This window comes from Ambystoma mexicanum, chromosome 7p, assembly GCF_040938575.1.
Source record: "Ambystoma mexicanum isolate Mex_15411 chromosome 7p, UKY_AmexF1_1, whole genome shotgun sequence".
NCBI lineage: Eukaryota > Metazoa > Chordata > Amphibia > Caudata > Ambystomatidae > Ambystoma > Ambystoma mexicanum.
The window spans coordinates 730,532,953-730,557,998 of NC_090939.1; positions in this window are offsets into that span (position 1 = coordinate 730,532,953).

Here is a 25,046-nt window from a genome sequence, read left to right on the forward strand (position 1 = left end):
TTTGCCACAAAAAATGCATCCTACAACCCTGAAAGATCAGAAAATGTTGGCATCTCAAAAAAAGGCCTTAAAATGCATTTTAGGCCTGCAAAAATGTTGAAAACTTTGAAGGACCAAAAAAGGGGTTTACAGGCATCCTAGACCCCCTAAAGTCCAGAAAATGTTGGTGGGCCAAAATCTGTGTCAGAGAGCTCTGTATGTCCCAAAAACATTTGCAGCCTCAAAGCGGCATTAACCTGCATCCTAGACCACTGAAATTCCCAAAAATATTTTTGGCACGAAAAATGCATCCTACACCCATGAAGCTCAGAATATGTTAGCAGCCCAAAAAAGGCCTTAAAATGCATTTTAGGCCTGCAAAAATGTTGAAAACTTTGACGGACCAAAAAAGGGGTTTACAGGCATCCTAGACCCCCTAAAGTCCAGAAAATGTTGGTGGCCCAAAAATGGTGTCAGAGAGCCCTGAATGTCCCAAAAACATTTGCAGAGTGAAACGGGCATTAACACGCATCCTAGACCACTGAAATTCCCAAAAATATTTTTGCCACAAAAAATGCATCCTACAACCCTGAAAGATCAGAAAATGTTGGCAGCTCAAAAAAAGGACTTAAAATGCTTCTTAGGCCTGCACAAATGTTGAACACTTTGGAGGCCGAAAAAAGGGGTTTACAGGCATCCTAGACCCCCTAAAGTCCAGAAAATGTTGGTGGGCCAAAATCGGTGTCAGAGAGCTCTGAATGTCCCAAAAACATTTGCAGCCTGAAAGTGGCACTAACCCACATCCCAGACCACTGAAATTCCTAAAAATATTTTTGGCACAAAAAATGCATCCTACAACCCTGAAAGATCAGAAAATGTTGGCAGCTCAAAAAAAGAACTTAAAATGCTTCTTAGGCCAGCACAAATGTTGAAAACTTTGGAGGACGAAAAAAGGGGTTTACAGGCATCCTAGACCCCCAAAAGTCCAGAAAATGTTGGTGGGCCAAAATCTGTGTCAGAGAGCTCTGAATGCCCCAAAAACATTTGCAGAGTGAAATGGGCATTAACCCGCATCCTAGACCACTGAAATTCCCAAAAATATTTTTGGCATGAAAAATGCATCCTACACCCCTGAAAGCTCAGAATATGTTAGCAGCCCAAAAAAGGCCTTAAAATGCATTTTAGGCCTGCAAAAATGTTGAAAACTTTGGAGGACCAAAAAAGGGGTTACAGGTATCCTAGACCCCCTAAAGTCCAGAAAATGATTGTGGCTAAAAAATGGTGTCAGAGAGCCCTAAATTCCCAAAAACATTTGCAGCCTGAAAGGGGCATTAACCCGCATCCTAGACCACTGAAATGCCCAAAAATATTTTTGGCACAAAAAATGCATACTACACCCCTGAAAGTTCTGAAAATGTTAGCAGCCCAAAAAAGGCCTTAACATGCATTTTAGGCCTGCAAAAATATTGAAAACTTTGAAGGACCAAAAATGGGGTTTACAGGCATCCTAGACCCCCTAAAGTCCAGAAAATGTTGGTGGGCCAAAAATGGTGTCAGAGAGCCCTGAATGTCCCAAAAATATTTGCAGCCTGAAAGGGGCATTAACCTGCATCCTAGACCACTGAAATTCCCAAAAATATTTTTGGCACGAAAAATGCATCCTACACCCCTGAAAGCTCAGAATATGTTAGCAGCCCAAAAAAGGCCTTCAAATGCATGTTAGGCCTGCAAAAATGTTGAAAACTTTGGAGGCCCAAAAAAGGGGTTTACAGGCATCCTAGACCCCCTAAAGTCCAGAAAATGTTGGTGGGCCAAAATCGGTCAGAGAGCTCTGAATGTCCCAAAAACATTTGCAGCTTGAAAGGGGCATTAAGCCGCATCCTAGACCACTGAAATTCCCCAAAATATTTTTGGCATGAAAAATGCAACCTATACCCCTGAAGCTCAGAATATGTTAGCAGCCCAATTAAGGCCTTAAAATGCATTTTAGGCCTGCAAAAATGTTGAAAACTTTGAAGGACCAAAAAAGGGGTTTACAGGCATCCTCGACCCACTAAAGTCCAGAAAATGGTGGTGGCCCAAAAATGGTGTCAGAGAGCCCTGAATGTCCCAAAAACATTTGCAGAGTGAAACGGGCATTAACCGGCATCCTAGACTACTGAAATTCCCAAAAATATTTTTGGCACAAAAAATGCATACTACACCCCTGAAAGTTCTGAAAATGTTAGCAGCCCAAAAAAGGCCTTAAAGTGCATCTTAGGCCTGCAAAAATGTAGAAAACTATGGAGGTGGAAAAAAGGGGTTTAGAGGCATCCTAGACCCCCTAAAGTCCAGAAAATGTTGGTGGGCCAAAATCTGTGTCAGAGAGCTCTGAATGTCCCAAAACATTTGCAGCCTGAAAGGGGCATTAAGCCGCATCCTAGACCACTGAAATTCCCCAAAATATTTTTGGCACGAAAAATGCATCCTACACCCATGAAGCTCAGAATATGTTAGCGGCCCAAAAAAGGCCTTAAAATGCATTTTAGGCCTGCAAAAATGTTGAAAACTTTGAAGGACCAAAAAAGGGGTTTACAGGCATCCTAGACCCCCTAAAGTCCAGAAAATGTTGGTGGCCCAAAAATGGTGTCAGGGAGCCTTGGATGTCTCAAAAACATTTGCAGCCTGAAAGGGGCATTAACCCGCATCCTAGACCACTGAAATGCCCAAAAATATTTTTGGCACAAAAAATGCATACTACACCCCTGAAAGTTCTGAAAATGTTAGCAGCCCAAAAATGCCCTAAAATGCATTTTAGGCCTGCAAAAATGTTGAAAACTTTGAAGGACCAAAAAAGGGGTTTACAGGCATCCTAGACCCCCTAAAGTCCAGAAAATGTTGGTGGGCCAAAATCTATGTCAGAGAGCTCTGAATGTCCCAAAAACATTTGCAGCCTGAAAGGGGCATTAAGCCGCATCCTAGACCACTGAAATTCCCCAAGATATTTTTGGCATGAAAAATGCAACCTATACCACTGAAGCTCAGAATATGTTAGCAGCCCAAAAAAGGCCTTAAAATGCATTTTAGGCCTGCAAAAATGTTGAAAACTTTGGAGGCCCAAAAAAGGGGTTTACAGGCATCCTAGACCCCCTAAAGTCCAGAAAATGATTGTGGCTCAAAAATGGTGTCAGAGAGCCCTAAATTCCCAAAAATATTTACAGCCTGAAAGGGACATTAACCCGCATCCTAGACCACTGAAATTTCCAAAAATATTTTTTGCACGAAAAATGATCCTACACCCCTGAAGCTCAGAATATGTTAGCAGCCCAAAAAAGGCCTTAACATGCATTTTAGGCCTGCAAAAATATTGAAATCTTTGAAGGACCAAAAAAGGGGTTTACAGGCATCCTAGACCCCCTAAAGTCCAGAAAATGATTGTGGCTCAAAAATGGTGTCAGAGAGCCCTAAATTCCCAAAAATATTTGCAGCCTGAAAGGGGCATTAACCCGCATCCTAGACCACTGAAATTTCCAAAAATATTTTTTGCACGAAAAATGATCCTACACCCCTGAAGCTCAGAATATGTTAGCAGCCCAAAAAAGGCCTTAACATGCATTTTAGGCCTGCAAAAATGTAGAAAACTTTGAAGTACCAAAAAAGGGGTTTACAGGCATCCTAGACCCCCTAAAGTCCAGAAAATGTTGGTGGCCCAAAAATGGTGTCAGAGAGCCCTGAATGTCCCAAAAATATTTGCAGCCTGAAAGGGGCATTAACCCACATCCTAGACCACTGAAATTCCCAAAAATATTTTTGGCACGAAAAATGCATCCTACACCCCTGAAAGCTCAGAATATGTTAGCAGCCCAAAAAAGGCCTTCAAATGCATTTTAGGCCTGCAAAAATGTTGAAAACTTTGGAGGCCCAAAAAAGGGGTTTACAGGCATCCTAGACCCCCTAAAATCCAGAAAATGTTGGTGGGCCAAAATCGGTCAGAGAGCTCTGAATGTCCCAAAAACATTTGCAGCCTGAAAGGGGCATTAAGCCGCATCCTAGACCACTGAAATTCCCAAAAATATTTTTGGCACGAAAAATGCATCCTACACCCCTGAAAGCTCAGAATATGTTAGCAGCCCAAAAAAGGCCTTAACATGCATTTTAGGCCTGCAAAAATATTGAAAACTTTGTAAACCCCTTTTTTGGTCCTTCAGGCATCCTAGACCCCCTAAAGTCCAGAAAAAGTTGGTGGCCCAAAAATGGTGTCAGAGAGCCCTGAATGTCCCAAAAATATTTGCAGCCTGAAAGGGGCATTAACCCACATCCTAGACCACTGAAATTCCCAAAAATATTTTTGGCACGAAAAATGCATCCTACACCCCTGAAAGCTCAGAATATGTTAGCAGCCCAAAAAAGGCCTTCAAATGCATTTTAGGCCTGCAAAAATGTTGAAAACTTTGGAGGCCCAAAAAAGGGGTTTACAGGCACCCTAGACCCCCTAAAGTCCAGAAAATGTTGGTGGGCCAAAATCGGTCAGAGAGCTCTGAATGTCACAAAAACATTTGCAGCCTGAAAGTGGCATTAAGCCGCATCCTAGACCACTGAAATTCCCCAAAATATTTTTGGCATGAAAAATGCAACCTATACCCCTGAAGCTCAGAATATGTTAGCAGCCCAATTAAGGCCTTAAAATGCATTTTAGGCCTGCAAAAATGTTGAAAACTTTGAAGGACCAAAAAAGGGGTTTACAGGCATCCTCGACCCACTAAAGTCCAGAAAATGGTGGTGGCCCAAAAATGATGTCAGAGAGCCCTGAATGTCCCAAAAACATTTGCAGAGTGAAACGGGCATTAACCGGCATCCTAGACTACTGAAATTCCCAAAAATATTTTTGCCACAAAAAATGCATACTACACCCCTGAAAGTTCTGAAAATGTTAGCAGCCCAAAAAAGGCCTTAAAGTGCATCTTAGGCCTGCAAAAATGTAGAAAACTTTGGAGGTGGAAAAAAGGGGTTTAGAGGCATCCTAGACCCCCTAAAGTCCAGAAAATGTTGGAGGGCCAAAAATGGGGTTTACAGGCATCCTAGACCCCCTTAAGTCCAGAAAATGTTGGTGGGCCAGAATCTGTGTCAGAGAGCTCTGAATGCCCAAAAATCATTTGCAGAGTGAAACGGGCATTAACCAGCATCCTAGACCACTGAAATTCCCAAAAATATGTTTGGCATGAAAACTGCATCCTACACCCCTGAAGCTCAGAATATGTTAGCAGCCCAAAAAAGGCCTTAACATGCATTTTAGGCCTGCAAAAATATTGAAAACTTTGAAGGACCAAAAAAGGGGTTTACAGGCATCCTAGACCCCCTAAAGTCCAGAAAATGTTGGTGGCCCAAAAATGGTGTCAGAGAGCCCTGAATGTCCCAAAAACATTTGCAGAGTGAAACGGGCATTAAGCCGCATCCTAGACCACTGAAATTCCCAAAAATATTTTTGGCACAAAAAATGCATACTACCCCCCTGAAAGTTCTGAAAATGTTAGCAGCCCAAAAATGCCTTAAAGTGCATCTTAGGCTTGCAAAAATGTTGAAAACGTTGGATTTCGAAAAAAGGGGTTTAGAGGCATCCTAGACCCCCTAAAGTCCAGAAAATGTTGGTGGCCCAAAATCTGTGTCAGAGAGCTCTGAATGTCCCAAAAACATTTGCAGCCTGAAAGGGGCATTAACCGGCATCCTAGACCAATGAAATTCCCAAAAATATTTTTGGCACGAAAAATGCATCCTACACCCCTGAAAGCTCAGAATATGTTAGCAGCCCAAAAAAGGCTTAAAATGCATTTTAGGCCTGCAAAAATGTTGAAAACTTTGAAGGACCAAAAAAGGGGTTTACAGGCATCCTAGACCCCCTAAAGTCCAGAAAATGTTGGTGGCCCAAAAATGGTGTCAGAGAGTCCTGAATGTCCCAAAAACATTTGCAGCCTGAAAGGGGCATTAACCCGCATCCTAGACCACTGAAATTCCCAAAAATATTTTTTGCACGAAAAATGCATCCTACACCCCTGAAGCTCAGAATATGTTAGCAGCCCAAAAAAGGCCTTAACATGCATTTTAGGCCTGCAAAAATGTTGAAAACTTTGAAGGACCAAAAAAGGGGTTTACAGGCATCCTAGACCCCCTAAAGTCCAGAAAATGTTGGTGGCCCAAAAACAGTGTTAGAGAGCTCTGAATGTCCCAAACAGATTTGCAGCCTGAAAGGGGCATTAAGTCGCATCCTAGACCACTGAAATTCCCCAAAATATTTTTGGCACAAAAAATGCATCCTACAACCCTGAAAGATCAGAAAATGTTGGCAGTTCAAAAATGCCTTAAAGTGCATCTTAGGCCTGCAAAAATGTAGAAAACTTTGGCGGTGGAAAAAAGAGGTTTAGAGGCATCCCAGACCCCCTAAAGTCCAGAAAATGTTAGTGGGCCAAAATCGGTGTCAGAGAGCTCTGAATGTCCCAAAAACATTTGCAGCCTGAAAGGGGCATTAAGCCGCATCCTAGACCACTGAAATTTCCCATAAATATTTTTGGCAGGAAAAATTCATCCTACACCCCTGAAAGCTCAGAATATGTTAGCAGCCCAAAAAAGGCCTTAAAATGCATTTTAGGCCTGCAAAAATGTTGAAAACTTTGGAGGCCCAAAAAAGGGGTTACAGGCATCCTAGACACCCTAAAGTCCAGAAAATGATTGTCGCTCAAAAGTGGTGTCAGAGAGCCCTGAATTCCCAAAAACATGTGCAGCCTGAAAGGGGCATTAACCAGCATCCTAGACCACTGAAATTCCCAAAAATATTTTTTGCACGAAAAATGCATCCTACACCCCTAAGGCTCAGAATATGTTAGCAGCCCAAAAAAGGCCTTAAAATGCATTTTAAGCCTGCAAAAATGTTGAAAACTTTGAAGGACCAAAAAAGGGGTTTACAGGCATCCTAGACCCCCTAAGGTCCAGAAAATGTTGGTGGCCCAAAAATGGTGTCAGAGAGTCCTGAATGTCCCAAAAACATTTGCAGCCTGAAAGGGGCATTAACCCGCATCCTAGACCACTGAAATTGCCAAAAATATTTTTGGCAGGAAAAATTCATCCTACACCCCTGAAAGTTCTGAAAATGTTAGCAGCCCAAAAAAGGCCTTAACATGCATTTTAGGCCTGCAAAAATGTTGAAAACTTTGGAGGCCCAAAAAAGGGGTTACAGGCATCCTAGACCCCCTAAAGTCCAGAAAATGTTGGTGGGCCAAAATCTGTGTCAGAGAGCTCTGAATGTCCCAAAAACATGTGCAGCCTGAAAGGGGCATTAACCCGCATCCTAGACCACTGAAATTTCCAAAAAATATTTTTTGCACGAAAAATGCATCCTACACCCCTGAAGCTCAGAATATGTTAGCAGCCCAAAAAAGGCCTTAACATGCATTTTAGGCCTGCAAAAATATTGAAAACTTCGAAGGACCAAAAAAGGGGTTTACAGGCATCATAGACCCCCTAAAGTCCAGAAAATGTTGGTGGCCCAAAAATGGTGTCAGAGAGCCCTGAATGTCCCAAAAATATTTGCAGCCTGAAAGGGGCATTAACCCGCATCCTAGACCACTGAAATTCCCAAAAATATTTTTGGCACGAAAAATGCATCCTACACCCCTGAAAGCTCAGAATATGTTAGCAGCCCAAAAAAGGTCTTCAAATGCATTTTAGGCCTGCAAAAATGTTGAAAACTTTGGAGGCCCAAAAAAGGGGTTTACAGGCATCCTAGACCCCCTAAAGTCCAGAAAATGTTGGTGGCCCAAAAATGGTGTCAGAGAGTCCTGAATGTCCCAAAAACATTTGCAGCCTGAAAGGGGCATTAACCCGCATCCTAGACCACTGAAATTCCCAAAAATATTTTTGGCACGAAAAATGCAACCTATACCCCTGAAGCTCAGAATATGTTAGCAGCCCAAAAACGTCCTTAAAATGCATTTTACGCCTGCAAAAATGTAGAAAACTTTGGAGGTGGAAAAAAGGGGTTTAGAGGCATCCTAGACCCCCTAAAGTCCAGAAAATGTTGGAGGGCCAAAAATGGGGTTTACAGGCATCCTAGACCCCCTTAAGTCCAGAAAATGTTGGTGGGCCAGAATCTGTGTCAGAGAGCTCTGAATGCCCAAAAATCATTTGCAGAGTGAAACGGGCATTAACCAGCATCCTAGACCACTGAAATTCCCAAAAATATGTTTGGCATGAAAACTGCATCCTACACCCCTGAAGCTCAGAATATGTTAGCAGCCCAAAAAAGGCCTTAACATGCATTTTAGGCCTGCAAAAATATTGAAAACTTTGAAGGACCAAAAAAGGGGTTTACAGGCATCCTAGACCCCCTAAAGTCCAGAAAATGTTGGTGGCCCAAAAATGGTGTCAGAGAGCCCTGAATGTCCCAAAAACATTTGCAGAGTGAAACGGGCATTAAGCCGCATCCTAGACCACTGAAATTCCCAAAAATATTTTTGGCACAAAAAATGCATACTACCCCCCTGAAAGTTCTGAAAATGTTAGCAGCCCAAAAATGCCTTAAAGTGCATCTTAGGCTTGCAAAAATGTTGAAAACTTTGGATTTCAAAAAAGGGGTTTAGAGGCATCCTAGACCCCCTAAAGTCCAGAAAATGTTGGTGGCCCAAAATCTGTGTCAGAGAGCTCTGAATGTCCCAAAAACATTTGCAGCCTGAAAGGGGCATTAACCGGCATCCTAGACCAATGAAATTCCCAAAAATATTTTTGGCACAAAAAATGCATCCTACACCCCTGAAAGCTCAGAATATGTTAGCAGCCCAAAAAAGGCTTAAAATGCATTTTAGGCCTGCAAAAATGTTGAAAACTTTGAAGGACCAAAAAAGGGGTTTACAGGCATCCTAGACCCCCTAAAGTCCAGAAAATGTTGGTGGCCCAAAAATGGTGTCAGAGAGTCCTGAATGTCCCAAAAACATTTGCAGCCTGAAAGGGGCATTAACCCGCATCCTAGACCACTGAAATTCCCAAAAATATTTTTTGCACGAAAAATGCATCCTACACCCCTGAAGCTCAGAATATGTTAGCAGCCCAAAAAAGGCCTTAACATGCATTTTAGGCCTGCAAAAATGTTGAAAACTTTGAAGGACCAAAAAAGGGGTTTACAGGCATCCTAGACCCCCTAAAGTCCAGAAAATGTTGGTGGCCCAAAAACAGTGTTAGAGAGCTCTGAATGTCCCAAACAGATTTGCAGCCTGAAAGGGGCATTAAGTCGCATCCTAGACCACTGAAATTCCCCAAAATATTTTTGGCACAAAAATGCATCCTACAACCCTGAAAGATCAGAAAATGTTGGCAGTTCAAAAATGCCTTAAAGTGCATCTTAGGCCTGCAAAAATGTAGAAAACTTTGGCGGTGGAAAAAAGGGGTTTAGAGGCATCCCAGACCCCCTAAAGTCCAGAAAATGTTAGTGGGCCAAAATCGGTGTCAGAGAGCTCTGAATGTCCCAGAAACATTTGCAGCCTGAAAGGGGCATTAAGCCGCATCCTAGACCACTGAAATTTCCCAAAAATATTTTTGGCAGGAAAAATTCATCCTACACCCCTGAAAGCTCAGAATATGTTAGCAGCCCAAAAAAGGCCTTAAAATGCATTTTAGGCCTGCAAAAATGTTGAAAACTTTGGAGGCCCAAAAAAGGGGTTACAGGCATCCTAGACCCCCTAAAGTCCAGAAAATGATTGTGGCTCAAAAATGGTGTCAGAGAGCCCTAAATTCCCAAAAACATTTGCAGCCTGAAAGGGGCATTAACCTGCATCCTAGACCACTGAAATTTCCAAAAATATTTTTTGCACGAAAAATGCATCCTACACCCCTAAGGCTCAGAATATGTTAGCAGCCCAAAAAAGGCCTTAAAATGCATTTTAAGCCTGCAAAAATGTTGAAAACTTTGGAGGCCCAAAAAAGGGGTTTACAGGCATCCTAGACCCCCTAAAGTCCAGAAAATGTTGGTGGGCCAAAATCTGTGTCAGAGAGCTCTGAATGTCCCAAAAACATTTGCAGCCTGAAAGGGGCATTAAGCCGCATCCTAGACCACTGAAATTTACCAAAATATTTTTGGCATGAAAAATTCAACCTATACCCCTGAAGCTCAGAATATGTTAGCAGCCCAAAAAAGGCCTTAAAATGCATTTTAGGCCTGCAAAAATGTTGAAAACTTTGGAGGCCCAAAAAAGGGGTTACAGGCATCCTAGACACCCTAAAGTCCAGAAAATGATTGTCGCTCAAAAGTGGTGTCAGAGAGCCCTGAATTCCCAAAAACATGTGCAGCCTGAAAGGGGCATTATCCAGCATCCTAGACCACTGGAATTCCCAAAAATATTTTTTGCACGAAAAATGCATCCTACACCCCTAAGGCTCAGAATATGTTAGCAGCCCAAAAAAGGCCTTAAAATGCATTTTAAGCCTGCAAAAATATTGAAAACTTTGGAGGCCCAAAAAAGGGGTTTACAGGCATCCTAGACCCCTTAAATCCAGAAAATGTTGGCGGGCGAAAATCTGTGTCAGAGAGCTCTGAATGCCCCAAAAACATGTGCAGAGTGAAACAGGCATTAACCCGCATCCTAGACCACTGAAATTCCCAAAAATATTTTTGGCATGAAAAATGCATCCTACACCCCTGAAAGCTCAGAATATGTTAGCAGCCCAAAAAAGGCCTTAAAATGAATTTTTGCAAAAATGTTGAAAACTTTGAAGGACCAAAAAAGGGGTTTACAGGCATCCTAGACCCCCTAAGGTCCAGAAAATGTTGGTGGCCCAAAAATGGTGTCAGAGTGTCCTGAATGTCCCAAAAACATTTGCAGCCTGAAAGGGGCATTAACCCGCATCCTAGACCACTGAAATTGCCAAAAATATTTTTGGCAGGAAAAATTCATCCTACACCCCTGAAAGTTCTGAAAATGTTAGCAGCCCAAAAAAGGCCTTAACATGCATTTTAGGCCTGCAAAAATGTTGAAAACTTTGGAGGCCCAAAAAAGGGGTTACAGGCATCCTAGACCCCCTAAAGTCCAGAAAATGTTGGTGGGCCAAAATTTGTGTCAGAGAGCTCTGAATGTCCCAAAAACATGTGCAGCCTGAAAGGGGCATTAACCCGCATCCTAGACCACTGAAATTTCCAAAAAATATTTTTTGCACGAAAAATGCATCCTACACCCCTGAAGCTCAGAATATGTTAGCAGCCCAAAAAAGGCCTTAACATGCATTTTAGGCCTGCAAAAATATTGAAAACTTCGAAGGACCAAAAAAGGGGTTTACAGGCATCCTAGACCCCCTAAAGTCCAGAAAATGTTGGTGGGCCAAAATCGGTCAGAGAGCTCTGAATGTCCCAAAAACATTTGCAGCCTGAACGGGGCATTAAGCCGCATCCTAGACCTCTGAAATTCCCCAAAATATTTTTGGCATGAAAAATGCAACCTATACCCCTGAAGCTCAGAATATGTTAGCAGCCCAATTAAGGCCTTAAAATGCATTTTAGGCCTGCAAAAATGTTGAAAACTTTGAAGGACCAAAAAAGGGGTTTACAGGCATCCTAGACCCCCTAAAGTCCAGAAAATGGTTGTGGCCCAAAAATGGTGTCAGAGAGCCCTGAATGTCCCAAAAACATTTGCAGCCTGAAAGGGGCATTAACCCGCATCCTAGACCACTGAAATTCCCAAAAATATTTTTGGCACAAAAAATGCATACTACACCCCTGAAAGTTCTGAAAATGTTAGCAGCCCAAAAATGCCTTAAAATGCATTTTAGGCCTGCAAAAATGTTGAAAACTTTGGAGGCCGAAAAAAGGGGTTTAGAGGCATCCTAGACCCCCTAAAGTCCAGAAAATGTTGGTGGGCCAAAATCTGTGTCAGAGAGCTCTGAATGTCCCCAAAACATTTGCAGCCTCAAAGCGGCATTAACCCGCATCCTAGACCACTGAAATTCCCAAAAATATTTTTGGCACGAAAAATGCATCCTACACCCATGAAGCTCAGAATATGTTAGCAGCCCAAAAAAGGCCTTCAAATGCATTTTAGGCCTGCAAAAATGTTGAAAACTTTGGAGGCCCAAAAAAGGGGTTTACAGGCATCCTAGACCCCCTAAAGTCCAGAAAATGTTGGTGGGCCAAAATCGGTCAGAGAGCTCTGAATGTCCCAAAAACATTTGCAGCCTGAAAGGGGCATTAAGCCGCATCCTAGACCACTGAAATTCCCCAAAATATTTTTGGCATGAAAAATGCAACCTATACCCCTGAAGCTCAGAATATGATAGCAGCCCAATTAAGGCCTTAAAATGCATTTTAGGCCTGCAAAAATGTTGAAAACTTTGAAGGACCAAAAAAGGGGTTTACAGGCATCCTAGACCCACTAAAGTCCAGAAAATGGTGGTGGCCCAAAAATGGTGTCAGAGAGCCCTGAATGTTCCAAAAACATTTGCAGTGTGAAACGGGCATTAACCAGCATCCTAGACTACTGAAATGCCCAAAAATATTTTTGGCACAAAAAATGCATACTACACCCCTGAAAGTTCTGAAAATGTTAGCAGCCCAAAAATACCTTAAAATGCATTTTAGGCCTGCAAAAATGTTGAAAACTTTGAAGGACCAAAAAAGGGGTTTACAGGCATCCTAGACCCCCTAAAGTCCAGAAAATGTTGGTGGCCCAAAAACAGTGTTAGAGAGCTCTGAATGTCCCAAACAGATTTGCAGCCTGAAAGGGGCATTAAGTCGCATCCTAGACCACTGAAATTCCCCAAAATATTTTTGGCACAAAAAATGCATCCTACAACCCTGAAAGATCAGAAAATGTTGGCAGTTCAAAAATGCCTTAAAGTGCATCTTAGGCCTGCAAAAATGTAGAAAACTTTGGCGGTGGAAAAAAGGGGTTTAGAGGCATCCCAGACCCCCTAAAGTCTAGAAAATGTTAGTGGGCCAAAATCGGTGTCAGAGAGCTCTGAATGTCCCAGAAACATTTGCAGCCTGAAAGGGGCATTAAGCCGCATCCTAGACCACTGAAATTTCCCAAAAATATTTTTGGCAGGAAAAATTCATCCTACACCCCTGAAAGCTCAGAATATGTTAGCAGCCCAAAAAAGGCCTTAAAATGCATTTTAGGCCTGCAAAAATGTTGAAAACTTTGGAGGCCCAAAAAAGGGGTTACAGGCATCCTAGACCCCCTAAAGTCCAGAAAATGATTGTGGCTCAAAAATGGTGTCAGAGAGCCCTAAATTCCCAAAAACATTTGCAGCCTGAAAGGGGCATTAACCTGCATCCTAGACCACTGAAATTTCCAAAAATATTTTTTGCACGAAAAATGCATCCTACACCCCTAAGGCTCAGAATATGTTAGCAGCCCAAAAAAGGCCTTAAAATGCATTTTAGGCCTGTAAAAATGTTGAAAACTTTGAAGGACCAAAAAAGGGGTTACAGGCATCCTAGACCCCCTAAAGTCCAGAAAATGTTGGTGGCCCAAAAATGGTGTCAGAGAGCCTTGAATGTCCCAAAAACATTTGCAGCCTGAAAGGGGCATTAACCCACATCCTAGACCACTGAAATGCCCAAAAATATTTTTGGCACAAAAAATGCACTACACCCCTGAAAGTTCTGAAAATGTTAGCAGCTCAACAATGCCTTAAAATGCATATTAGGCCTGCAAAAATGTTGAAAACTTTGAAGAACCAAAAAAGGGGTTTACAGGCATCCTAGACCCCCTAAATTCCAGAAAATGTTGGTGGGGCCAAAAATGGTGTCAGAGAGCCTTGAATGTCCCAAAAACATTTGCAGAGTGAAACGGGCATTAACCCGCATCCTAGACCTCTGACATTTCCAAAAATATTTTTGGCACAAAAAATGAATACTACACCCATGAAGCTCAGAATATGTTAGCAGCCCAAAAAAGGCATTAAAATGCATTTTAGGCCTGCAAACATGTTGAAAACTTTGAAGGACCAAAAAAGGGGTTTACAGGCATCCTAGACCCCCTAAAGTCCAGAAAATGTTGGTGGGCCAAAATCTGTGTCAGAGAGCTCTGAATGTCCCAAACACATTTGCAGCCTGAAAGGGGCATTAAGGTGCATCCTAGACCACTGAAATTCCCCAAAATATTTTTGCCACAAAAAATGCATCCTACAACCCTGAAAGATCAGAAAATGTTGGCATCTCAAAAAACGGCCTTAAAATGCATTTTAGGCCTGCAAAAATGTTGAAAACTTTGAAGGACCAAAAAAGGGGTTTACAGGCATCCTAGACCCCCTAAAGTCCAGAAAATGGTTGTGGCCCAAAAATGGTGTCAGAGAGCCCTGAATGTCCCAAAAACATTTGCAGCCTGAAAGGGGCATTAACCCGCATCCTAGACCACTGAAATTCCCAAAAATATTTTTGGCACAAAAAATGCATACTACACCCCTGAAAGTTCTGAAAATGTTAGCAGCCCAAAAATGCCTTAAAATGCATTTTAGGCCTGCAAAAATGTTGAAAACTTTGGAGGCCGAAAAAAGGGGTTTAGAGGCATCCTAGACCCCTGAAGTCCAGAAAATGTTGGTGGGCCAAAATCTGTGTCAGAGAGCTCTGTATGTCCCAAAAACATTTGCAGCCTCAAAGCGGCATTAACCTGCATCCTAGACCACTGAAATTCCCAAAAATATTTTTGGCACGAAAAATGCATCCTACACCCATGAAGCTCAGAATATGTTAGCAGCCCAAAAAAGGCCTTAAAATGCATTTTAGGCCTGCAAAAATGTTGAAAACTTTGACGGACCAAAAAAGGGGTTTACAGGCATCCTAGACCCCCTAAAGTCCAGAAAATGTTGGTGGCCCAAAAATGGTGTCAGAGAGCCCTGAATGTCCCAAAAACATTTGCAGAGTGAAACGGGCATTAACACGCATCCTAGACCACTGAAATTCCCAAAAATATTTTTGCCACAAAAAATGCATCCTACAACCCTGAAAGATCAGAAAATGTTGGCAGCTCAAAAAAAGGACTTAAAATGCTTCTTAGGCCTGCACAAATGTTGAACACTTTGGAGGCCGAAAAAAGGGGTTTACAGGCATCCTAGACCCCCTAAAGTCCAGAAAATGTTGGTGGGCCAAAATCGGTGTCAGAGAGCTCTGAATGTCCCAAAAACATTTGCAGACTGAAAGTGGCACTAACCCACATCCCAGACCACTGAAATTCCTAAAAATATTTTTGGCACAAAAAATGCATCCTACAACCCTGAAAGATCAGAAAATGTTGGCATCTCAAAAAGAAAGACTTAAAATGCATCTTAAGCCTACAAAAATGTTGAAAACTTTGAAGGTCCAAAAAAGGGGTTTACAGGCATCCTAGACCCCCTTAAGTCCAGAAAATGTTGGTGGGCCAAAAACTGTGTCAGAGAGCTCTGAATGCCCCAAAAACATTTGCAGAGTGAAACAGGCATTAACCCGCATCCTAGACCACTGAAATTCCCCAAAATATTTTTGGCACAAAAAATGCATCCTACAACCCTGAAAGATCAGAAAATGTTGGCAGCTCAAAAAAAGAACTTAAAATGCTTCTTAGGCCTGCACAAATGTTGAAAACTTTGAGGGCCGAAAAAAGGGGTTTACAGGCATCCTAGACCCCTGAAAGTCCAGAAAATGTTGGTGGGCCAAAATCTGTGTCAGAGAGCTCTGAATGCCCCAAAAACATTTGCAGAGTGAAATGGGCATTAACCCGCATCCTAGACCACTGAAATTCCCAAAAATATTTTTGGCATGAAAAATGCATCCTACACCCCTGAAAGCTCAGAATATGTTAGCAGCCCAAAAAAGGCCTTAAAATGCATTTTAGGCCTGCAAAAATGTTGAAAACTTTGGAGGACCAAAAAAGGGGTTACAGGTATCCTAGACCCCCTAAAGTCCAGAAAATGATTGTGGCTAAAAAATGGTGTCAGAGAGCCCTAAATTCCCAAAAACATTTGCAGCCTGAAAGGGGCATTAACCCGCATCCTAGACCACTGAAATGCCCAAACATATTTTTGGCACAAAAAATGCATACTACACCCCTGAAAGTTCTGAAAATGTTAGCAGCCCAAAAAAGGCCTTAACATGCATTTTAGGCCTGCAAAAATATTGAAAACTTTGAAGGACCAAAAATGGGGTTTACAGGCATCCTAGACCCCCTAAAGTCCAGAAAATGTTGGTGGGCCAAAAATGGTGTCAGAGAGCCCTGAATGTCCCAAAAACATTTGCAGCCTGAAAGGGGCATTAACCTGCATCCTAGACCACTGAAATTCCCAAAAATATTTTTGGCACGAAAAATGCATCCTACACCCCTGAAAGCTCAGAATATGTTAGCAGCCCAAAAAAGGCCTTCAAATGCATGTTAGGCCTGCAAAAATGTTGAAAACTTTGGAGGCCCAAAAAAGGGGTTTACAGGCATCCTAGACCCCCTAAAGTCCAGAAAATGTTGGTGGGCCAAAATCGGTCAGAGAGCTCTGAATGTCCCAAAAACATTTGCAGCTTGAAAGGGGCATTAAGCCGCATCCTAGACCACTGAAATTCCCCAAAATACTTTTGGCATGAAAAATGCAACCTATACCCCTGAAGCTCAGAATATGTTAGCAGCCCAATTAAGGCCTTAAAATGCATTTTAGGCCTGCAAAAATGTTGAAAACTTTGAAGGACCAAAAAAGGGGTTTACAGGCATCCTCGACCCACTAAAGTCCAGAAAATGGTGGTGGCCCAAAAATGGTGTCAGAGAGCCCTGAATGTCCCAAAAACATTTGCAGAGTGAAACGGGCATTAACCGGCATCCTAGACTACTGAAATTCCCAAAAATATTTTTGGCACAAAAAATGCATACTACACCCCTGAAAGTTCTGAAAATGTTAGCAGCCCAAAAAAGGCCTTAAAGTGCATCTTAGGCCTGCAAAAATGTAGAAAACTATGGAGGTGGAAAAAAGGGGTTTAGAGGCATCCTAGACCCCCTAAAGTCCAGAAAATGTTGGTGGGCCAAAATCTGTGTCAGAGAGCTCTGAATGTCCCAAAAACATTTGCAGCCTGAAAGGGGCATTAAGCCGCATCCTAGACCACTGAAATTCCCCAAAATATTTTTGGCACGAAAAATGCATCCTACACCCATGAAGCTCAGAATATGTTAGCGGCCCAAAAAAGGCCTTAAAATGCATTTTAGGCCTGCAAAAATGTTGAAAACTTTGAAGGACCAAAAAAGGGGTTTACAGGCATCCTAGACCCCCTAAAGTCCAGAAAATGTTGGTGGGCCAAAAATGGTGTCAGAGAGCCTTGAATGTCTCAAAAACATTTGCAGCCTGAAAGGGGCATTAACCCGCATCCTAGACCACTGAAATGCCCAAAAATATTTTTGGCACAAAAAATGCATACTACACCCCTGAAAGTTCTGAAAATGTTAGCAGCCCAAAAATGCCTTAAAATGCATTTTAGGCCTGCAAAAATGTTGAAAACTTTGAAGGACCAAAAAAGGGGTTTACAGGCATCCTAGACCCCCTAAAGTCCAGAAAATGTTGGTGGGCCAAAATCTATGTCAGAGAGCTCTGAATGTCCCAAAAACATTTGCAGCCTGAAAGGGGCATTAACCCGCATCCTAGACCACTGAAATTTCCAAAAATATTTTTGCACGAAAAATGCATTCTACACCCCTGAAGCTCAGAATATGATAGCAGCCCAAAAAAGGCCTTAACATGCATTTTAGGCCAGCAAAAATATTGAAAACTTTGAAGGACCAAAAAAGGGGTTTACAGGCATCCTAGACCCCCTAAAGTCCAGAAAATGTTGGTGGCCCAAAACTGGTGTCAGAGAGTCCTGAATGTCCCAAAAACATTTGCAGCCTGAAAGGGACATTAACCCGCATTCTAGACCACTGAAATTCCCAAAAATATTTTTGGCACGAAAAATGCATCCTACACCCCTGAAAGCTCAGAATATGTTAGTAGCCCAGAAAAGGTCTTAAGATGCATTTTAGGCCTGCAAAAATTTTGAAAACTTTGGAGGTCCAAAAAAGGGGTTTACAGGCATCCTAGACCCCCTGAAGTCCAGAAAATGTTGGTGGGCCAAAATCGGTGTCAGAGAGCTCTGAATGTCCCAAAAACATTTGCAGCCTGAAAGGGGCATTAAGCCGCATCCTAGACCACTGAAATTCCCCAAGATATTTTTGGCATGAAAAATGCAACCTATACCCCTGAAGCTCAGAATATGTTAGCAGCCCAAAAAAGGCCTTAAAATGCATTTTAGGCCTGCAAAAATGTTGAAAACTTTGGAGGCCCAAAAAAGGGGTTTACAGGCATCCTAGACCCCCTAAAGTCCAGAAAATGATTGTGGCTCAAAAATGGTGTCAGAGAGCCCTAAATTCCCAAAAATATTTGCAGCCTGAAAGGGGCATTAACCCGCATCCTAGACCACTGAAATTTCCAAAAATATTTTTTGCACGAAAAATGATCCTACACCCCTGAAGCTCAGAATATGTTAGCAGCCCAAAAAAGGCCTTAACATGCATTTTAGGCCTGCAAAAATATTGAAATCTTTGAAGGACCAAAAAAGGGGTTTACAGGCATCCTAGACCCCCTAAAGTCCAGAAAATGATTGTGGCTCAAAAATGGTGTCAGAGAGCCCTAAATTCCCAAAAATATTTGCAGCCTGAAAGGGGCATTAACCCGCATCCTAGACCACTGAAATTTCCAAAAATATTTTTTGCACAAAAAATGATCCTACACCCCTGAAGCTCAGAATATGTTAGCAGCCCAAAAAAGGCCTTAACATGCATTTTAGGCCTGCAAAAATATTGAAAACTTTGAAGTACCAAAAAAGGGGTTTACAGGCATCCTAGACCCCCTAAAGTCCAGAAAATGTTGGTGGCCCAAAAATGGTGTCAGAGAGCCCTGAATGTCCCAAAAATATTTGCAGCCTGAAAGGGGCATTAACCCACATCCTAGACCACTGAAATTCCCAAAAATATTTTTGGCACGAAAAATGCATCCTACACCCCTGAAAGCTCAGAATATGTTAGCAGCCCAAAAAAGGCCTTCAAATGCATTTTAGGCCTGCAAAAATGTTGAAAACTTTGGAGGCCCAAAAAAGGGGTTTACAGGCATCCTAGACCCCCTAAAATCCAGAAAATGTTGGTGGGCCAAAATCGGTCAGAGAGCTCTGAATGTCCCAAAAACATTTGCAGCCTGAAAGGGGCATTAAGCCGCATCCTAGACCACTGAAATTCCCAAAAATATTTTTGGCACGAAAAATGCATCCTACACCCCTGAAAGCTCAGAATATGTTAGTAGCCCAAAAAAGGCCTTAAAATGCATTTTAGGCCTGCAAAAATGTTGAAAACTTTGGAGGCCCAAAAAAGGGGTTTACAGGCATCCTAGACCCCCTAAAGTCCAGAAAATGATTGTGGCTCAAAAATGGTGTCAGAGAGCCCTAAATTCCCAAAAATATTTGCAGCCTGAAAGGGGCATTAACCCGCATCCTAGACCACTGAAATTTCCAAAAATATTTTTTGCACGAAAAATGCATCCTACACCCCTGAAGCTCAGAATATGTTAGCAGCCCAAAAAAGGCCTTAACATGCATTTTAGGCCTGCAAAAATATTGAAAACTTTGTAAACCCCTTTTTTGGTCCTTCAGGCATCCTAGACCCCCTAAAGTCCAGAAAAAGTTGGTGGCCCAAAAATGGTGTCAGAGAGCCCTGAATGTCCCAAAAATATTTGCAGCCTGAAAGGGGCATTAACCCACATCCTAGACCACTGAAATTCCCAAAAATATTTTTGGCACGAAAAATGCATCCTACACCCCTGAAAGCTCAGAATATGTTAGCAGCCCAAAAAAGGCCTTCAAATGCATTTTAGGCCTGCAAAAATGTTGAAAACTTTGGAGGCCCAAAAAAGGGGTTTGCAGGCATCCTAGACCCCCTAAAGTCCAGAAAATGTTGGTGGGCCAAAATCGGTCAGAGAGCTCTGAATGTCACAAAAACATTTGCAGCCTGAAAGTGGCATTAAGCCGCATCCTAGACCACTGAAATTCCCCAAAATATTTTTGGCATGAAAAATGCAACCTATACCCCTGAAGCTCAGAATATGTTAGCAGCCCAATTAAGGCCTTAAAATGCATTTTAGGCCTGCAAAAATGTTGAAAACTTTGAAGGACCAAAAAAGGGGTTTACAGGCATCCTCGACCCACTAAAGTCCAGAAAATGGTGGTGGCCCAAAAATGATGTCAGAGAGCCCTGAATGTCCCAAAAACATTTGCAGAGTGAAACGGGCATTAACCGGCATCCTAGACTACTGAAATTCCCAAAAATATTTTAGCCACAAAAAATGCATACTACACCCCTGAAAGTTCTGAAAATGTTAGCAGCCCAAAAAAGGCCTTAAAGTGCATCTTAGGCCTGCAAAAATGTAGAAAACTTTGGAGGTGGAAAAAAGGGGTTTAGAGGCATCCTAGACCCCCTAAAGTCCAGAAAATGTTGGTGGGCCAAAATCTGTGTCAGAGAGCTCTGAATGTCCCAAAACATTTGCAGCCTGAAAGGGGCATTAAGCCGCATCCTAGACCACTGAAATTCCCCAAAATATTTTTGGCACGAAAAATGCATCCTACACCCATGAAGCTCAGAATATGTTAGCAGCCCAAAAAAGGCCTTAAAATGCATTTTAGGCCTGCAAATATGTTGAAAACTTTGAAGGACCAAAAAAGGGGTTTACAGGCATCCTAGACCCCCTAAAGTCCAGAAAATGTTGGTGGCCCAAAAATGGTGTCAGAGAGCCTTGAATGTCCCAAAAACATTTGCAGCCTGAAAGGGGCATTAACCCGCATCCTAGACCACTGAAATGCCCAAAAATATTTTTGGCACAAAAAATGCATACTACACCCCTGAAAGTTCTGAAAATGTTAGCAGCCCAAAAAAGGCCTTAACATGCATTTTAGGCCTGCAAAAATATTGAAAACTTTGTAAACCCCTTTTTTGGTCCTTCAGGCATCCTAGACCCCCTAAAGTCCAGAAAAAGTTGGTGGCCCAAAAATGGTGTCAGAGAGCCCTGAATGTCCCAAAAATATTTGCAGCCTGAAAGGGGCATTAACCCACATCCTAGACCACTGAAATTCACAAAAATATTTTTGGCACGAAAAATGCATCCTACACCCCTGAAAGCTCAGAATATGTTAGCAGCCCAAAAAAGGCCTTCAAATGCATTTTAGGCCTGCAAAAATGTTGAAAACTTTGGAGGCCCAAAAAAGGGGTTTACAGGCATCCTAGACCCCCTAAAGTCCAGAAAATGTTGGTGGGCCAAAATCGGTCAGAGAGCTCTGAATGTCACAAAAACATTTGCAGCCTGAAAGTGGCATTAAGCCGCATCCTAGACCACTGAAATTCCCCAAAATATTTTTGGCATGAAAAATGCAACCTATACCCCTGAAGCTCAGAATATGTTAGCATCCCAATTAAGGCCTTAAAATGCATTTTAGGCCTGCAAAAATGTTGAAAACTTTGAAGGACCAAAAAAGGGGTTTACAGGCATCCTCGACCCACTAAAGTCCAGAAAATGGTGGTGGCCCAAAAATGATGTCAGAGAGCCCTGAATGTCCCAAAAACATTTGCAGAGTGAAACGGGCATTAACCGGCATCCTAGACTACTGAAATTCCCAAAAATATTTTTGCCACAAAAAATGAATACTACACCCCTGAAAGTTCTGAAAATGTTAGCAGCCCAAAAAAGGCCTTAAAGTGCATCTTAGGCCTGCAAAAATGTAGAAAACTTTGGAGGTGGAAAAAAGGGGTTTAGAGGCATCCTAGACCCCCTAAAGTCCAGAAAATGTTGGAGGGCCAAAATCTGTGTCAGAGAGCTCTGAATGTCCCAAAACATTTCCAGCTTGAAAGGGGCATTAAGCCGCATCCTAGACCACTGAAATTCCCCAAAATATTTTTGGCACGAAAAATGCATCCTACACCCATGAAGCTCAGAATATGTTAGCAGCCCAAAAAAGGCCTTAAAATGCATTTTAGGCCTGCAAAAATGTTGAAAACTTTGAAGGACCAAAAAAGGGGTTTACAGGCATCCTAGACCCCCTAAAGTCCAGAAAATGTTGGTGGCCCAAAAATGGTGTCAGAGAGCCTTGAATGTCCCAAAAACATTTGCAGCCTGAAAGGGGCATTAACCCGCATCCTAGACCACTGAAATGCCCAAAAATATTTTTGGCACAAAAAATGCATACTACACCCCTGAAAGTTCTGAAAATGTTAGCAGCCCAAAAAAGGCCTTAACATGCATTTTAGGCCTGCAAAAATATTGAAAACTTTGAAGGACCAAAAAAGGGGTTTACAGGCATCCTAGACCCCCTAAAGTCCAGAAAATGTTGGTGGCCCACAAATGGTGTCAGAGTCCTGAATGTCCCAAAAACATTTGCAGCCTGAAAGGGGCATTATGCCGCATCCTAGACCACTGAAATTCCCCAAGATATTTTTGGCATGAAAAATGCAACCTATACCCCTGAAGCTCAGAATATGTTAGCAGCCCAAAAAAGGCCTTAAAATGCATTTTAGGCCTGCAAAAATGTTGAAAACTTTGGAGGCCCAAAAAAGGGGTTACAGGCATCCTAGACCCCCTAAAGTCCAGAAAATGATTGTGGCTCAAAAATGGTGTCAGAGAGCCTTGAATGTCCCAAAAACATTTGCAGCCTGAAAGGGGCATTAACCCGCATCCTAGACCACTGAAATGCCCAAAAATATTTTTGGCACAAAAAATGCATACTACACCCCTGAAAGTTCTGAAAATGTTAGCAGCCCAAAAAAGGCCTTAACATGCATTTTAGGCCTGCAAAAATATTGAAAACTTTGAAGGACCAAAAAAGGGGTTTACAGGCATCCTAGACCCCCTAAAGTCCAGAAAATGTTGGTGGCCCAAAAATGGTGTCAGAGAGCCCTGAATGTCCCAAAAATATTTGCAGCCTGAAAGGGGCATTAACCCGCATCCTAGACCACTGAAATTCCCAAAAATATTTTTGGCACGAAAAATGTAACCTATACCCCTGAAGCTCAGAATATGTTAGCAGCCCAAAAAAGGCCTTAAAATGCATTTTACGCCTGCAAAAATGTTGAAAACTTTGGAGGCCCAAAAATGGGGTTTACAGGCATCCTAGACCCCCTGAAGTCCAGAAAATGTTGGTGGGCCAAAATCGGTGTCAGAGAGCTCTGAATGTCCCAAAAACATTTGCAGCCTGAAAGGGGTATTAAGCCGCATCCTAGACCACTGAAATTCCCCAAGATATTTTTGGCATGAAAAATGCAACCTATACCCGTGAAGCTCAGAATATGTTAGCAGCCCAAAAAAGGCCTTCAAATGCATTTTAGGCCTGCAAAAATGTTGAAAACTTTGGAGGCCCAAAAAAGGGGTTTACAGGCATCCTAGACCCCCTAAAGTCCAGAAAATGTTGGTGGGTCAAAATCGGTCAGAGAGCTCTGAATGTCCCAAAAACATTTGCAGCCTGAAAGGGGCATTAAGCCGCATCCTAGACCACTGAAATTCCCCAAAATATTTTTGGCATGAAAAATGCAACCTATACCCCTGAAGCTCAGAATATGTTAGCAGCCCAATTAAGGCCTTAAAATGCATTTTAGGCCTGCAAAAATGTTGAAAACTTTGAAGGACCAAAAAAGGGGTTTACAGGCATCCTAGACCCACTAAAGTCCAGAAAATGGTGGTGGCCCAAAAATGGTGTCAGAGAGCCCTGAATGTCCCAAAAACATTTGCAGAGTGAAACGGGCATTAACCGGCATCCTAGACTACTGAAATTCCCAAAAATATTTTTGGCACAAAAAATGCATACTACACCCCTGAAAGTTCTGAAAATGTTAGCAGCCCAAAAAAGGCCTTAAAGTGCATCTTAGGCCTGCAAAAATGTAGAAAACTATGGAGGTGGAAAAAAGGGGTTTAGAGGCATCCTAGACCCCCTAAAGTCCAGAAAATGTTGGTGGGCCAAAATCTGTGTCAGAGAGCTCTGAATGTCCCAAAACATTTGCAGCCTGAAAGGGGCATTAAGCCGCATCCTAGACCACTGAAATTCCCCAAAATATTTTTGGCACGAAAAATGCATCCTACACCCATGAAGCTCAGAATATGTTAGCGGCCCAAAAAAGGCCTTAAAATGCATTTTAGGCCTGCAAAAATGTTGAAAACTTTGAAGGACCAAAAAAGGGGTTTACAGGCATCCTAGACCCCCTAAAGTCCAGAAAATGTTGGTGGCCCAAAAATGGTGTCAGAGAGCCTTGAATGTCTCAAAAACATTTGCAGCCTGAAAGGGGCATTAACCCGCATCCTAGACCACTGAAATGCCCAAAAATATTTTTGGCACAAAAAATGCATACTACACCCCTGAAAGTTCTGAAAATGTTAGCAGCCCAAAAATGCCTTAAAATGCATTTTAGGCCTGCAAAAATGTTGAAAACTTTGAAGGACCAAAAAAGGGGTTTACAGGCATCCTAGACCCCCTTAAGTCCAGAAAATGTTGGTGGGCCAAAATCTGTGTCAGAGAGCTCTGAATGCCCCAAAAACATTTGCAGAGTGAAACGGGCATTAACCCGCATCCTAGACCACTGAAATTCCCAAAAATATTTTTGGCATGAAAAATGCATTCTACACCCCTGAAAGCTCAGAATATGTTAGTAGCCCAAAAAAAGGTCTTAAAATGAATTTTAGGCCTGCAAAAATGTTGAAAACTTTGAAGGACCAAAAAAGGGGTTTGCAGGCATCCTAGACCCCCTAAAGTCCAGAAAATGTTTGTGGCCCAAAAACAGTGTCAGAGAGCCCTGAATTTCCCAAACAGATTTGCAGCCTGAAAGGGGCATTAAGTAGCATCCTAGACCACTGAAATTCCCCAAAATATTTTTGCCACAAAAAATGCATCCTACAACCCTGAAAGATCAGAAAATGTTTGCAGTTCAAAAAAAGGACTTAAAATGCTTCTTAGGCTTGCAAAAATGTTGAAAACATTGGAGGTAGAAAAAAGGGGTTTACAGGCATCCTAGACCCCCGAAAGTCCAGAAAATGTTGGTGGGCCAAAATCGGTGTCAGAGAGG